The 14,882-nt window shown below is 38.8% G+C and overlaps 1 protein-coding gene across 3 annotated transcripts in view; it reads left to right on the plus strand.

Moving 5' to 3' along the window:
- Positions 1-404: 404 nt before the first annotated feature.
- eys (eyes shut homolog) overlaps positions 405-14,882 on the plus strand; it is a 175,017-nt gene continuing 160,539 nt past the window's right edge. For all 3 annotated transcript variants that reach the window (XM_077495542.1, XM_077495543.1, XM_077495544.1), the window contains exon 1: positions 405-554. The gene's annotated coding sequence lies outside the window, so the exon portion shown is untranslated. The remainder of the gene's footprint in view (positions 555-14,882) is intronic.

Consider the following 14,882-nt stretch of genomic DNA (forward strand, 5'->3'; position numbering starts at 1 on the left):
TATTTTGATTGTTGTTGTTTTTTGTTTTATCTCTGCTGTTCATCTGTTTATATGTTCAAAAAATAATAAAAGGAAAGGAAAAATAAAAGGAAAAAAAAAAGTTTGGGAGCAGTACCAGTTGAGTTAAGTTTATTCATGCTACCATGTTGTGGTCGCAGAATGTAGACCAGCATTTTACTCCACAGTCTCCACTTGGCTTGTTTTGAGCATCAATCCCTCATGACAAAAACAAATTTCCATTTACTGAGTTGTTACATAAGCTAATAGCTTGGCTTGCCTGCTGAAATAATTCGTTCAGCCTAATTGAATAATCAATCAGGCAGGCTGAATCTCCGCCCTGTTGCACCCCATAGGGCCTCTCCCCTACAAGCGGGCACGCCCCCAGTCCTCGGCGTCTGGTCACGTCTCCTAGCAACAGCTTCATCCTGCGCTCTTCCAAATGGCTCAGCTGTCCAATTCCTTGGGAAGCAACACATCTCAATTCTGAATAAGAAACTCCACAAAACGATGCTGCAGCTCGGCCTCACAGGGCGAAGATCCTTTTCAACTTAATGGTGAGCATGCTTCCTACCAGCGAAGAGGAGACTAGCGTTGTGGTGCCCTGCATACACGAGCAGATGGCCCTACTAGTCAGATTACCCAGCCATGCTAAATCCTAACCCTAGCCTTTGTAAAAAGGGTCCAGACAGACATGTCAGCTGGGTGTAATGCTAATCTGTTGTTTAAAGAACACCTTGTTTTACTAGGACTCCAGATTAGTGTGTGAGAAAAGCGACGTGGCTCCCAAACTCTCAATTCCCTCCAAATTAACCTGATAGAAACACTATTAGGATGTGATGCACAATTGTCTCCTTGTCTATTAGCAATCGTGACAGCTGTAGCATTTTATATTATACCAATTGGCAAAGCAGCAACCAACAATACCAGGAAAACTACAGTACTCTAACTGCTGTATTTAGCTTCAGCCTATAGGAGCAACAACAGAATTTTTCAGATTTTAATTTGCAGTTGTCTCATTAGTTTGTGTGGCCACTTGTTGCTAGGCAGCATTTTTTCCCAAGAGCCAAAACAAAACAATTAGTGTATTCCAGTTCCGCCCACTAGGCTGTTTGCATGACAAATTATGGTTTACGATGCTGGGCCCCTGGACAGACAGCAGGCAAACATTACTCAACTGTATTGATGATGCAGATATATGGACTCATGTTATACACATATGATGTATATAAATATGAAATTCCTGTTGAAAAATGAAGGTGACAGAATTTGTTTGTCTTTTTAATAATTATGATTAAATTATTATTTAGTGATATCAAAGTAAGAGGATCCATCCATCCTAGTTACCTATACCTACCAAATCTATCTAGCTACTTGCCTTTATACCCGAGCCCTTGTTTTGTCATTTTCAGTCGACAGCAAGTTGCAAAATGTGTTTTTAAAGGTACTAATTGTACGTGAAAAATAATGAAAGTATCAAATTAATTATAGACAAATATAAACTTTTTATTGCTATAATGGGCTAAATAAGTGAAGTATCATTTTAAACTGTAAACCTTTTTTTTTTTTTTTTTTTTTTTTACTGACATACCTAATGATAATTAACAGTGAAATGTTCTAAACAAGGAGTGCACACATACAAATTGCGAAGTGTATTTGACAGTATATAAATTTGACATGATTTTCCTAATTAACATTTTTTACACCCACAAGGGGTGTTGTGGATATGCGATATAATCTAATTAGCTGTGTTTTGGCTGAAGGCCAAGTAAACATGCCAAAATTGAAAGTGTGTTTTAAAAAAATGTTAGATTTTTGAGAATGATTGCAAGTTTTTAAATGAGTATCGAATGCATGGTGTAGCATACAGATTTAATTACCCAACAACCTCTGCAGAGGTAATCCTTCAAGACTTAACTATTCACCTGATAAATGCTGAAATGCAACCATTAACTATAACGCCAATATATACAGTGATAAGCGATATATGAGCTTGGGTTAAAATTTTAATGACATAATTGTGGTAGCATCATGCAATTAAATGTAGTTATTCATGTCAACTAGTGGTTCTAAACATTGAGAATAGTAAAACTGTGAAACTTCCAAACCTTTCCTACCCAACGCTAACACAAAGTTGGCAAAAACACTGAACATAATGTGTAATTGATGCAATAATGTGCCCAAAGCTGTTAGAAAGTCACAAAGCAATTTTCTGGTCTGTGAGTGTACAACCTAAAACTAAATCATGATTATGTGACTGTGCAGCCTCAAACACTGCCTCTATTTTTTATTTTTTTATGCTGGGACCTAAACGGAGTGTGTTTGAAAGAAAAGATAAGCTGTATTGTATTTACCCCAAAGACAACTAACAAAGCTCTAAATTCTAATGATTCTCTGTCCAGAGTTCCAACACAGAAACACAGTAGCTGACACAACGAGAGGCTATTGAAAGCATTGTGTATCAAACAAAAATGAACTGTTCTTAAATGGAAAGCGACTGCAGTGAAGTCAATGCTTTGGGTGAAGTTATGTCGCTCGAGGTCTAAGCCCAATTTAACAATGGTTCAGACAAGAAAGTACAGTTGGAAGCCAAAGACCAAACCATGTTATTTTCACTTTTATAGAAGGAAATTCAACACAAACACAGTTTGATTTTTGCACTGCAACTTTGCGCCTTGGGTACGTTTACAGATGGACTAAACAGGTTTTATTAACTCATTCACTGCCAGTCATTATAGAAATTTTTTACATTTCCAATACTCATGTGATATTACATTCAATAATTATATATAAACCGAATCTACCAAATAACAGAATAGACTCCCTACTTTTTGTCCCGTCCCGTTCTTTTATAATTGACAGTAGAAAAATGTAGGTTTGCCAAAATACAGCCATTTCTCCCATGGACTCTGAAACTGTGTTTATTTCGTATAAAATGGGGCAATGATGTCATCTACCGGTGGTTGGGCATCAGTAAAGTTGTTTCCAAGTTTGATATTTACAGTGGAGCATGCTCAGATTCGCCCCCATTTAACACCGCTCTAAAAAATACAATTGACAAGTATACTTGTCAAAGGCAGTGAATGAGTTAATTATGTAGACATTGTCGCTCCATATTTATTAAGTGACACTAATTATTTTGAATCATAGCCATTGCATAATGGCTGAGGTCTTATTGTGTAATGATGGTTGTCACCATTCTACCTGTCAAAATTATGTTCCAGAATTATTGTTAATCCGAGTTAATTCCAGTCAATGTTCTTCATGTGTCGCAATGATTCATCTGTCAGGGGCCTCCTCTAATTTTGAATGACATACAATAGTCATGCTAGATGAAGTCAAATTGTAGAATATTATTTCACACCTTTATACCAGTCACAGTTTTCAATTGATTTGCAAACTTATAACATGAAATTTATCTTTGTCAGTGGGAGACCCCAAAAGTTCACTAAAGTTGAATAGTGTTGCCTGCAATGATTTTTGTCACAGCTTGTTGTAACTGTTCTCTCGTGTTCCATTACTCTCTGCCATATTTCAAACTGATCCACTGTCAAAATGTCCTCTTTTTATAGATGCTTTTTGGAAGAGCAATGGCACTATTTACTCTCTGTGAAATGCCGTGTTTCTGGTGACTAATGTGTCACCCGCTTTTAATGTGACTCAGCAGTAGAAAAGTATTGACAATAACTTTGGTGTCACTTTTTATATAAAAAATATTTGAGGGAGATGCTAGGTGGGGCTGGCAGTTTGCACGTCTGCCTCACAGTCACGGGTTCTGAGTTTGAGGCCGGTTTTTGTGGAATTTGCATGTTCTCCCTCTGCGTGCGTATGTTTTCTCCTGGCTTTCTGCTACAGTACAGAAAACATGCATATTAATTGGATACTAAACTCCTTATAGCTGTGCATGTTAATGCTTGTTTGTCTATGTTTGCTGTGATTGATTGGTGACCAGTCCAGGTGTAGCCCGCCTCTCAAACAAAATCAGCTGGGTGAGGCTCCAGCTTACGTGTGACCCTAAGGTAGAAAAAGAATGGAAGGGTGCTTTTAAGGGAAAATTGTCAAATCCAGCCCACTCTTTGTTGCATCCACACAAAGTGGAATTTAACACAATCTCTTCACATGATGACACATGCAGGCTGGTAAGAGTTTTTTTTTTTTTTTTTTTTTTTTTTTTAATGTAAAAAAAAAAAAGCAGAAGTAACTGCCTTCGACACACACCCCTTTACTGACTATAGTGAAAGAATGTATTCTACTAAATCAGTGGAAGTTCTCAACCTTTTTTTCAGTGATGTACCCTCTGTAAAATATTTTTTTCCACACCCTAAGCGCAAAACATTTTTGGTTTAGAAAAGACTTAAAATAGTCTTGTACCATCATTGTCCGATTTGTTAAATTTTGGGAGTTCATTTCATTAATCTCTTGATCTTTTTGGAAATAAAAAAGATGTTACTAAAAAAAGAAATAATTAAATTAATTATAGATTTGTGCACACACAAATGATCGCCATTATCTGTTCTATCTATTCTCAAAAATAAATATCTTAATTTTGAAATGATTGACATAAGATGCTAGATGGCATATGACAGGCTGTGTCAAACCATTCTGCTATGGTGAGACTGAATAACATTTATTTTATGAACTTCCATTTTACTGAAGTATATGCACAAATTAGTACTTTTTTTTTTTTTTAACATTTTGCATGGATGCTACATTTGAATTATTCTTTAAAAATCATACGCACCCCCTGGAGTGCCTTCACATACCCACATTTGAGAAACTCTACTAAACAAAGGTCAACCCGAGCTTTGCTGTTTTATTATGTTAACATTAGTAAAACTGTGAAAAGTAAGACAGATACTGTACATTAACAATAACACACAATCAACTTCAAGAGTGATTTAGTTTAGTTTAGTCATAAATTTGGACCTTGGACCAAGATGAAAATATTTAATTAATTAATACTAATCCATCCATCCATCCATTTTCTTAACCGCTTTTCCTCACTAGTGTCACGGGGGTGGTGGAGCCTATCCTCCGTTGGCTTCGGGCAGCAGGCGGGGTACACCCTGAACAACCCTAACTCTTGCCAGCCAATCCAGGGCACACAGAGACGAACAACCATCCACACACTCAAGCACACCTAGGACAATTAACCTGCCATGCATGTCTTTGGAATGTGGGAGGAGACCAGAGTACCCGGAGAAGACTAATTAATACTAATCTATTTTATTAATATAATTTAAGATGTAGAATTATTATTTTTTCTTTTGATGTTTGATTGCATAAATGGTCCAACGTCCCACCCTATGCCCCACTAGATTGGAATTGCTATTGTGAGTCCATAATAATTAGTGACATTGTAGTTACATTTGGTCATTATAACATTGCTAAAACAACAAATCTTGCCAAGTCCACCGTCTCCTCATCCTGAGATCCGCCCTTTCCCCCTTTGTGCTTTGTGTGTTTATGTTTAATTGCAAGTTTGGACAAAGGCATGTTGGTGCCAGCAAGCAGCTGCAGCTGCTTGTCTTAAGCCGGCCGGACTTGGATTCCAACATGCTGCCACATCGTCAACACTCATCACTGAGTTTATTGCATCCAGCCATAGGAGACTCTAGTTTGACTTCCTGACAACTAATTATGGCCTGTGTGAAAACTGGCCTTCCTGCAAACACTCGGACATTCCACACCCTTCCCGTCAGTTAGTGTTGTTTGTGCTGGTACGTAGCCCGTATGATGGAGATATGGGCATTCCATGCTTTTTTTTTTTTTTTTTTAGTTCAGTGATAACTAGAGTAGTTTTCAGACAACAATCTTCCTTTACTTATTATTCTTTGTGCCTATTTGGTTGCCTGTGCTTTCTTGTTGTCTTGGGCCACAGCAGAGCATTCTTTCTTCCTTTCACATGAGGGTGGCATGGATCAGTGGCAGAGTGGTTGTCTTCCATCCATGAGGTTGTGGGTTTGATCCTCTTCACTGGTGACCATGTATAAGTGTCCTTGAGCAAGACACTGAACCCCGATTTGCTTGGCGTGTGTATGGGTGAATCTGAGGCTTTGGACACCATATGGTGTAGATAAAGCGCTATATAAAATGCAGTTAATTTACCATTTAGTTTCTTGGAGTATTAGTTCCCCACTGATATAGTTATTTGAAGTACAATTCCAGGTTTGTGCATCATTTTCTGCATTCACAGACGAAATGCAGTCAATGTCAAGTAGGCAACAAAGAGTTTCAAGTTGCTCCATCAAGGCACTTCCAGCATTGCTGAGTTGTCTATATTTTTTAGAAAGCTCATGGCTGATACTCAGTTTAACATGGAGGGACTCTACAAAGTTTTTCTCGGGGCATTATATCACATCAAGGGTGAGTTTGCTTCCCGTCAATAACCAGCGAACCTCAATCATTTAATTAGCCGAGCCATGAAGCTTGATTGGTCTCGGTAAACATCAGAGGGGAATGTAATTGTTAGCAACAGATTCCACCTATTCCTCCATCTTCTCAGCAATAAGATAGTTGAAGGTCTCTTTTCGAGCCACAGTCTCCGCCACAAACTTTGCCGACTGATGCCAGAAGTAACCAAAAGAGTTTGGGCGTATTCATCTATCATCAGAGAGGATATTGTTAGATTAGGGCTCTTCATGGCTAGATAGATGACTTGAGCTAGGCCGTTGTGTCGCTGTTATTTGTCCTTGCTTGGCGCCTTTCTATCTGTCTGCATTTTGACATACGTATCCAGTAAATACCAGTTAAGGCCATCAGGCCGCACATTCTCACATGGGGAGGCTGAGCCGTTCGCCCATGTGGGCGGGCGGCCTAGACAGTATAAGTGCAGGGACGATTCTTGATAGATCAATTCCTCTTCCGCATACTATTAGAAGAGGGCTCCGCAGCTGTGTACTCGATCTTTCTGGCATCCAGTAAACAGTTCAACTAAGAAAATGCAGCCGTCTGGTTATTACTGTTAGTATAATATCGTGAGCATTAAGATACAAGAACCAGTGGAAGTTCCCACCCAGAACTTTACAATGTGAACAAACAACTTAAATCTGTTTAGGTATCATGCAGACAATGTACACTAGATTCTGATACTGATTCTAAACTTATTGATCACAATTTGGTGTTCCAACACAGGTTTGACTGCGCCTATGGAGGCCAAGGCCCTTAAGAGATAGTTGCTTTCTCAGGTCTCCAATACTGCTTGGAATTTTACTGCAGTTACTGCCAAAGTCAACTTAAAGAACAAGACTTCTCCTGTTTTCCTTCTGTTTATCATAACTTTGCTCCAGTTTTGACTTAACACCATGCCATGTCTCTGCCAGGTGCATCCTTCCCCAGTGTTCGGCTTTTAACATATCGCAGTGGAAAGAGGAAGGAGTAATACATTATCGAACGGTTCCGATAGGAGTTGGCTTATTTTTTGCTCACAAAAATGATAAACTCCACCCGTGTGTGGATTACTGTGGCCTAAATAATATCAGTCCCTCCCACTGCCTCCTCCTTGAAAAAACATCTAGATCTGTTGCCACCTCCAGTACCTGGTCATTTGGAGTGTAACAGACCAGAAACTAAACTTGATAGTTTAAGACTCATCCATAATTTCCACTGCCAACACCCGGGTTGTCTGACTCGTGCACCAGATCGTCATTGAGTTTGGTGCATCCAACCATAGAAGACTCAGGACTTCCACCCCATCCTCCCATAGCACCCCGGCCCCCCTACACCAGGAGACATTCTGTCGAGCCACATCTTTGTACCAATAAAATCATGAATTGGTCACTTGTGTCTTCCCCACTCAAATTCTAGTTTCACTTCTGTACATTTTTCATGTACACTTAACAACTTACCAATATGGCTGAAAACAGGTTTTACCATCATCATCAACGAAAGCTTTTAAAGCAGTTAAATGGAGACAGAGGTTAGTTTTTATGGCCCACATGTTCATCAGTGTTATAAGCAATGATGATACACAAAGCCTCTCAGGGAGTACAAGTGATCTTCAGTGTGATACAGGCTGCAGCCTCGTGATGCTTAGCTAACCACTTCTCTCATGGCTGCACCCACTGTGCAGCATCGATGGCTTGCGGCTGACTTTGGACATCAATTTAGATTATGGCTGTTTCACTGGAATTATTGCGTATTTTCGTCAAGCCTACTCTCACGGTTCTTTCACACAAAGCAATTATGCCAGGCCTATGTGTTGAGACAAAAAAAAAAAACCCAACATGATTGACCATATTCAAGTACCACAGTGTATCAGAAAGACACAAGCAGTTTGTGGATGGAGAAATTAGGCCTGTGCCAGTTGATTTACAGTGTCTGTGTTTATTTTACAGACCAATGATTTTCCCAGTGATTGTGTCAATTTTACACTTACAAAGGGCTGGACTTTTAAAACAGATTGGCATGTTGGTGAATTGATTCCGTAATGAAGTTCATCCGCCTCTTTGTGAGCTTTCACTCCTAGATTTAATGGTTGCAGTGTCTAATTGGAATTGGAAGTGATTTCTTGAACAAAAGAAACAGAAAACAAAAACATTTTCAATTGAAAGCTTTTTGGGGAACTTATGACAGAAAAGCCACAGACTTGCGCTGAGAGGGAGACTCGCCACATGAAGGGATAATTTTGTTTTTGTGTAAGGCCCGCTGCACAAGCTGGCAAAGAGAACGAGGGACACTGCACACGCAGTGCAGAGAGCAGATCAACAAACACCATTAACATTCAGTTTCTGCAGCTGTCAAAAGATCAGAATCAAGGAAATCATTATGACAAATTACCATGCACAAGGATCGCTTCAGAATTGAGTTGAATCTGTATCAGCTTACACCTGTGTGCACTCATTGATGCAGAAGTGTCATTAGTTACTACACGAGTCATATATTTGACATAGAAAATAACAGTGTTTTTTTGTTTTTTTTTTTTTTTGTTTTTTTGTCATTGTGTGACCAACAGTAAAGGGAATTTTGAAGTAAAAAAAAAAAAAAAAAAAAATGGGGTGAAATGAAAGCTTCATAATGTCACAGAGAAGAATCTGTGGAGCTCTGGTGAATTCCATGCCCAAGAGGGTTAAGGCTAGTTCTACAAAGATATGGTGGCCGCTCAAAATATCGACACTTTGGGAATGATTTGGACATTTTCACTTTGGAGACATTTTAACGTGAAAAAAACATAAGCAACTGCCTATGACACATACCCCTTTACTGAATAGAGTATAGTGAACCTATAGATGTACACTACTGAACAGTGTCTGTCTGTCTGTCTGTCTATCTATCTATCTATCTATCTATCTATCTATCTATCTATCTATCTATCTATCTATCTATCTATCTATCTATCTATCTATCTATCTGGAAACTGTTTGAATTTTCAATCTATTTGAACACCTTTGTGTAATGGCGCTAGCAATCACACTTGATTGTTTTGTATTATGGTCTTGAAGTATTTTCCATTCAAAGATTTATTGCAATGATTTTACTACGTACATTAGTGATAGATTAAGGTGCATGGACGGACTTAGCAATTCTGGTGACATCACTGGCGGCTGTAAGAATGGACCGCCTACCACCAGTGTGTCGATTGTTTTTTTTCCTGTTTTAAATTTGCCACCCTTTACCCAACAGTTTCTAAGTATTTGCCAGGTTAATTTGTGTCCGATATCACCTGGCCTTTCTGACTAAATGTTTGGCTTATTGTAAGACAGTACAATTAGAGAAATTATATTCTTTATTGATGAACCTGTTAAAATATTGTGGGGATTTACACAAAGCAGTTAAATATCAAAACTGATTGTCGGATAATGTCACATGGCACAAAACAAGTGATGTTAGCTTTCCAATTAAATATGATAATGTGTCTTCCTCATGGTGTCATCATCAGTAGAGGATTTACGCTGCCACCTTTGAGCCGCTGCTCTCTGTGCACCTACGTGTTAGGCATCCTAGAACGCAGCAGTCCTAATGGAAACGTCAAGCTGAGAGGAGACAATTGCTTCACTCTCACATTCCCGACCTTGCTTCTGACCTACTGGTCCCTATTACTGGAACTGTTCCTCTGTGTGGACCAGTTTAATCTTGTTCAATACCAATACATTTGGGACATCTAGTCTAGTAGACCTTTGGTCTCTTTGTTTGGGTACTATCCAACAGTAAGCATACTGAAATTTTAATAATTGACATTTTATATTATTAAAGCAATTAAGGTTGATGATTGTGGCTTAGTCCTGATTGCATTCATGTTTGATGAAATCAATAAGCGTGAGCATATCATCATAGTTTGTATTTGGATGTAATGTATTACTGAACAGAATACACAAAACCTCACATGACTTTTGTCTTCTTCTTGGTAGATAGATATTAGGATTTCCAGAATTTTTGTTTTGGTCACAGTCTCTCCTCTGGCATTCATCTATTACTCATGCGGCTTGTCGATGTTGTCAGTTTGATGTCACTGTGCATGGGGATATAAAAGTGTCTCCTTTGTGTCCCGGCTCGCTGTCTCTTTTTGGAGTAGCTCGATCGCTGCCATGGCCAGCTTGTGGATATGTGCATTTGATTTGCAGCAGCTATACAATATGTATGATTATGCACTGTATTATTGAAACCTTGTTGAGTATAGTGTATTGAAGACTTTAGTTGCCAAACTGAAGTCATGACCACTGTTGCTGAATGTCTCTCCTGCCACAGAACTGTGGTTTTAGACTTTATGAATCTACAGATTTTGTTAATTTATTAGTGACCACCATTTACCCAGTTAAGGCAATAAATGGAAAAACTACCAGTGCAAATAATTTCGAAGTACCTGCGGCGCTCTCTAATTTAATCCCTTCTATTAGATAATATTATTTTTTTTAAACATTAAATAATTATGCTGTAAAGTTTGGGGCTCAGATAATATATTAGCATCATCTATTCGACCTAGTGCAGATTGATCAGACCCTAGCTTGTGGCTACAACCACCTGGACGCTTTTTTTCTTATATGTCACTGATGTTTCTGGTGGGTTTTTTTTTTCTTCAAGCAAACCTCTTGTGCCACTGAGCCTAATGCAAGGGTTACATCACGATCCTGGTGGTTACAGAAGCTCTGTTTGCCCATAACGTAGTGTGCCGTGCATTTTTTCCCCCTCTACATTAAAGCCTTCCTACATTTTCTCATGCTCTATCATGGCATCCAGTACTGGCTAGGGAGAAAAAGAGAAAGGGGTACTGAATCCCGGAGGCTCAAAGGAGTACTACGGTTCAGCCCCCCGGTCTACCATGGCTGCCCATAAATTCCCTGTTGGCGTGTCACGTTCTGATTGGGTCAATCACGTTTCTCATGCACTGATCAAAGTCTCACAGTCTAAGACTTTCTATGGATTAAACATGGACACTGAGTAGCTTTGCAGCGTCGTCATGGTCACGGCAGACTCAAATGATGCTACCCCCTTCCCAGATCACATGCGCTATGCTGACCGTATAAAAACGGGAGCGCGCAGTGTCGTTCGCCCTGCATCATCTAATGTTATGATTCAGTGTGACACTATTGCTACCATACTATGTGAGAACTATGACAAAACAGAACGGGGAAAAATTCAGAATTTTGGACCTTAAAAAGACCATGGAATGCTGGGATGCCGGGGAAATATATATGCCATCATCTGCAGCAATAACGGCTTGTCACAATTGCTCATCCTGTCGCCACAATAACATAGATGATGCACTGTGGCCCCACTTATCCCCCACCCACCGCCGATAAAATACTTGTAGTTCTGGCTGGCGTTCGTCATCGTGCAAATATTCCATCAGCCTCCACACTGGTCAACTATTTTTGGGACATGAGAATTGGCCATTTGGTGGGGGGGGGGCACGCATATGAAATTGTGCATCGGGCACTAATTTGTATTGTTAAATGTATTGTTAAATTTCCGTACGTGTTTTTTTTTTTTAATTGTAGTTAATAGTAGAGCTTGTCAAACGAGTCATTTTTTAAATCAGATTAATCATCCATCCATCCATTTTCTTGACCGCTTATTCCTCACAAGGGTCGTGGGGGTTGCTGGAGCCTATATCAGCTGGCTTTGTGCAGTAGGCGGGGTACACCTTGGACCGGTTGCCAGCCAATCACAGGGCACACAGAGACAAACAACCATCCACACACACAAGTACACTTAGGCACAATTCGGAGCGCCCAATTAACCTGCCATGCATATCTTTGGAATCTGGGAGGAGACCGGAGTACCCGGAGAAGACCCACGCAGGCACGGCGAGAAAATGCAAACTCCACCCAGGAAGGCCGTAGCCTCAGAGGAGTCCTCAGAACTGGGAGGCGGACATGCTAACCAGTCAACCACCGTGCCGCCCTCGATTAATCACATCTTAGAATTTTGACTAATCACTTAACTAAAGGTTGTTGTTTTTTTTTATCAGTATTTTTGCCCACCAAAGTTAAGAGCATCTGTTGTGTGTTACTTTATTTTATTTATTTAGTTTTTATTTATTTATTTTTTCACATTTAATGTTATGAGGACGTCTTCAAAATGTTTTATCCACTGCATGCACACACTGGTCCTCCTCTTTTTCTAATCAGTTAATAATTACTGGCATAATTTAAAATGTGGAAAAAAAATGAGCCCAATAGTGTGGCATGAACAAATATTCTGAATGTTATATGTAGACATTTATTACATGCTTTACTTTAATGCGTGTTGTTATGTTTATTTTTCAAACACAACCTGTGCTACCTTTAACATAACAATCTGCTGTCAGCTAAAGGATCACCTGTGGTCAAAATGTATAGTGTGATTAATCTGTGTTAATACATACATGATTAATACAATATTTTTTAGTGATTAATTAGTTAACATTTTAACTTTGACAGAACTAGTTAACTTTTTTTTTTTTTAATTATTCAAATTAGGTATGTTACATGCCATTATAGTGTCATTGGATGGGTTTTGACCACTGCTTGATTCAAATCCTATCCTATCAAACTGAGGCCTGCAGTTTCAATTATGAAAACGTCAACTCACAAAATATGGTTTATTTCCCACTAATTGACTCTTCCCTATGATTGTTCTCCTAAATTTGAAGTCTGTGAAATGATAATTATTTTTTTAATCAGTCCATTCAATTTGTCTGTAGATTTGAATTACAAATGAAGCAACTGCTTTTATTTAACAGGAACAAAGCCCTTTCCAAACTAGAGGAAAAAATTAACCAGTAGCACAGGTTGTGCTTCTGTATGAGAACTGCAGGTGTGTAATCAAGCATGCAGCAGTATAATGCCTCGTCTTGTGAACGTTCTAATCAACCTAGCTATTTCACAAACACACTAGAGTGCTGAAAAAGTGGAGCAGAACAAAACTTGGAAATCTCAGAAAATGTCATTAAAACTTTGTGTCTGAGATCCTGCTGTGCTAAGAGAAAATAATTCCAAAATATAATGGAGACCTTCTTTACTTGATAGCCTGATCAATTATCACATTGTCTTAAATTGTAACGAAAATCAATCAATCCGTCTGATGAAAAGTAATCTGTTTACACATACTATTTCATTCATCACTTCTCTTGATCGTGCAATTCCACAGTCAGCGGTTTTTTGTTTTATGTTGAGCACATGAAAATGGCCTGAGGGGTGAAACACTGTGTAGTCTGCTTTAACTCATCTCCCAGCCAGAGAGTGAAGTTCAAGCACCGATGGCGCAGAGAGAGAATATTTTATCTGGCATTGTCACACTCTGCAGACACGTTAGATCAGCTGAGGCTGCTGGGACACACTTGGTGGACAGCAGCACTGCAGTGAATGTGCTCAAATAATGACAACTCTGCATGAAAAGCTGAAGAAGAAAAAAATCCCATGAATCCTCAGAAAAGTACTTTTCGTGCTATTTTCATGTTGGTCTCACAAAAATGTTTCAATTGACCTTTAAATGGGAAGTTAACCCAAGAATTTACTTTACGGTAATATAGAACTGTCAAAATTGAACGATTAATTAAGCCATTTTTTTAATTTAAAACTGTCCAAATACTCTGATTTTAGCATATCATCAGTAATTGTTCACAGATTTTTGTAGTCCTTCATGAAATAAGGTTATCTTCTGTGTTTAATCAAAATACGACATTTGCAAACATCTGTTTTTACTTTGACCGAACAATGACCGAACCAGTAACAGTACAACATCACCCCCCCCCCCCCTTTTTTAATTTTTTATTTTTTTATTTAAATCGCTATACAAATACGAAGTACAAAATAAACGGTAAACGGTGGGGGGGAATGCTTTAGTAACACACTTTAATGCAAAGTTGAAATTAATCCGATTAGTCGATTAATCAATTGAATAATCGATAGATTAATTGCTTCTAAAAATATTTTATAGTGACAGCACTACAATAATAAGTTGTATGCATCCCCACTAGTCTTAACAGGGCATTCTGATTAATACTGTGAAATATGAATTGATCAGTTAAATCCACCCTAATCGGGGGCATTCATTTCGCAACTTGACTACGTCGACCGAAAATTACATCACTTAAACCAGGTAATTACCAATCACGGCACACCTGTTTTCAGAGTTTGGTCTTGTGACGTCCACAAGCTCAACCGTGATTAGCCATAAGCTGAGCACTCAGCAACTGTGATGTCATTTTCAGTCGACAGCAACTGACAAAATGGCTGCCCTCAGACACCTTCCTTTGTGCTAACCTGTTAGCTTTTTGGTCCAAGATTATTGCTCAAATTTTGTGCAGTGCTTGTCCAAACTTTGCCACACACACGATATAGAAACATTATTAGTTTTAATGACCCTATTTGCAGCAACTATTACTGCAAATAGGGTCATTAAAACTAGCGCTGGAAATTCTTATCATTAGCTTTCAGTTGAAGTGGTCAGAGAACGGTGATCAGACG

This window comes from Festucalex cinctus, chromosome 14 (genome assembly GCF_051991245.1).
Source record: "Festucalex cinctus isolate MCC-2025b chromosome 14, RoL_Fcin_1.0, whole genome shotgun sequence".
Lineage (NCBI taxonomy): Eukaryota > Metazoa > Chordata > Actinopteri > Syngnathiformes > Syngnathidae > Festucalex > Festucalex cinctus.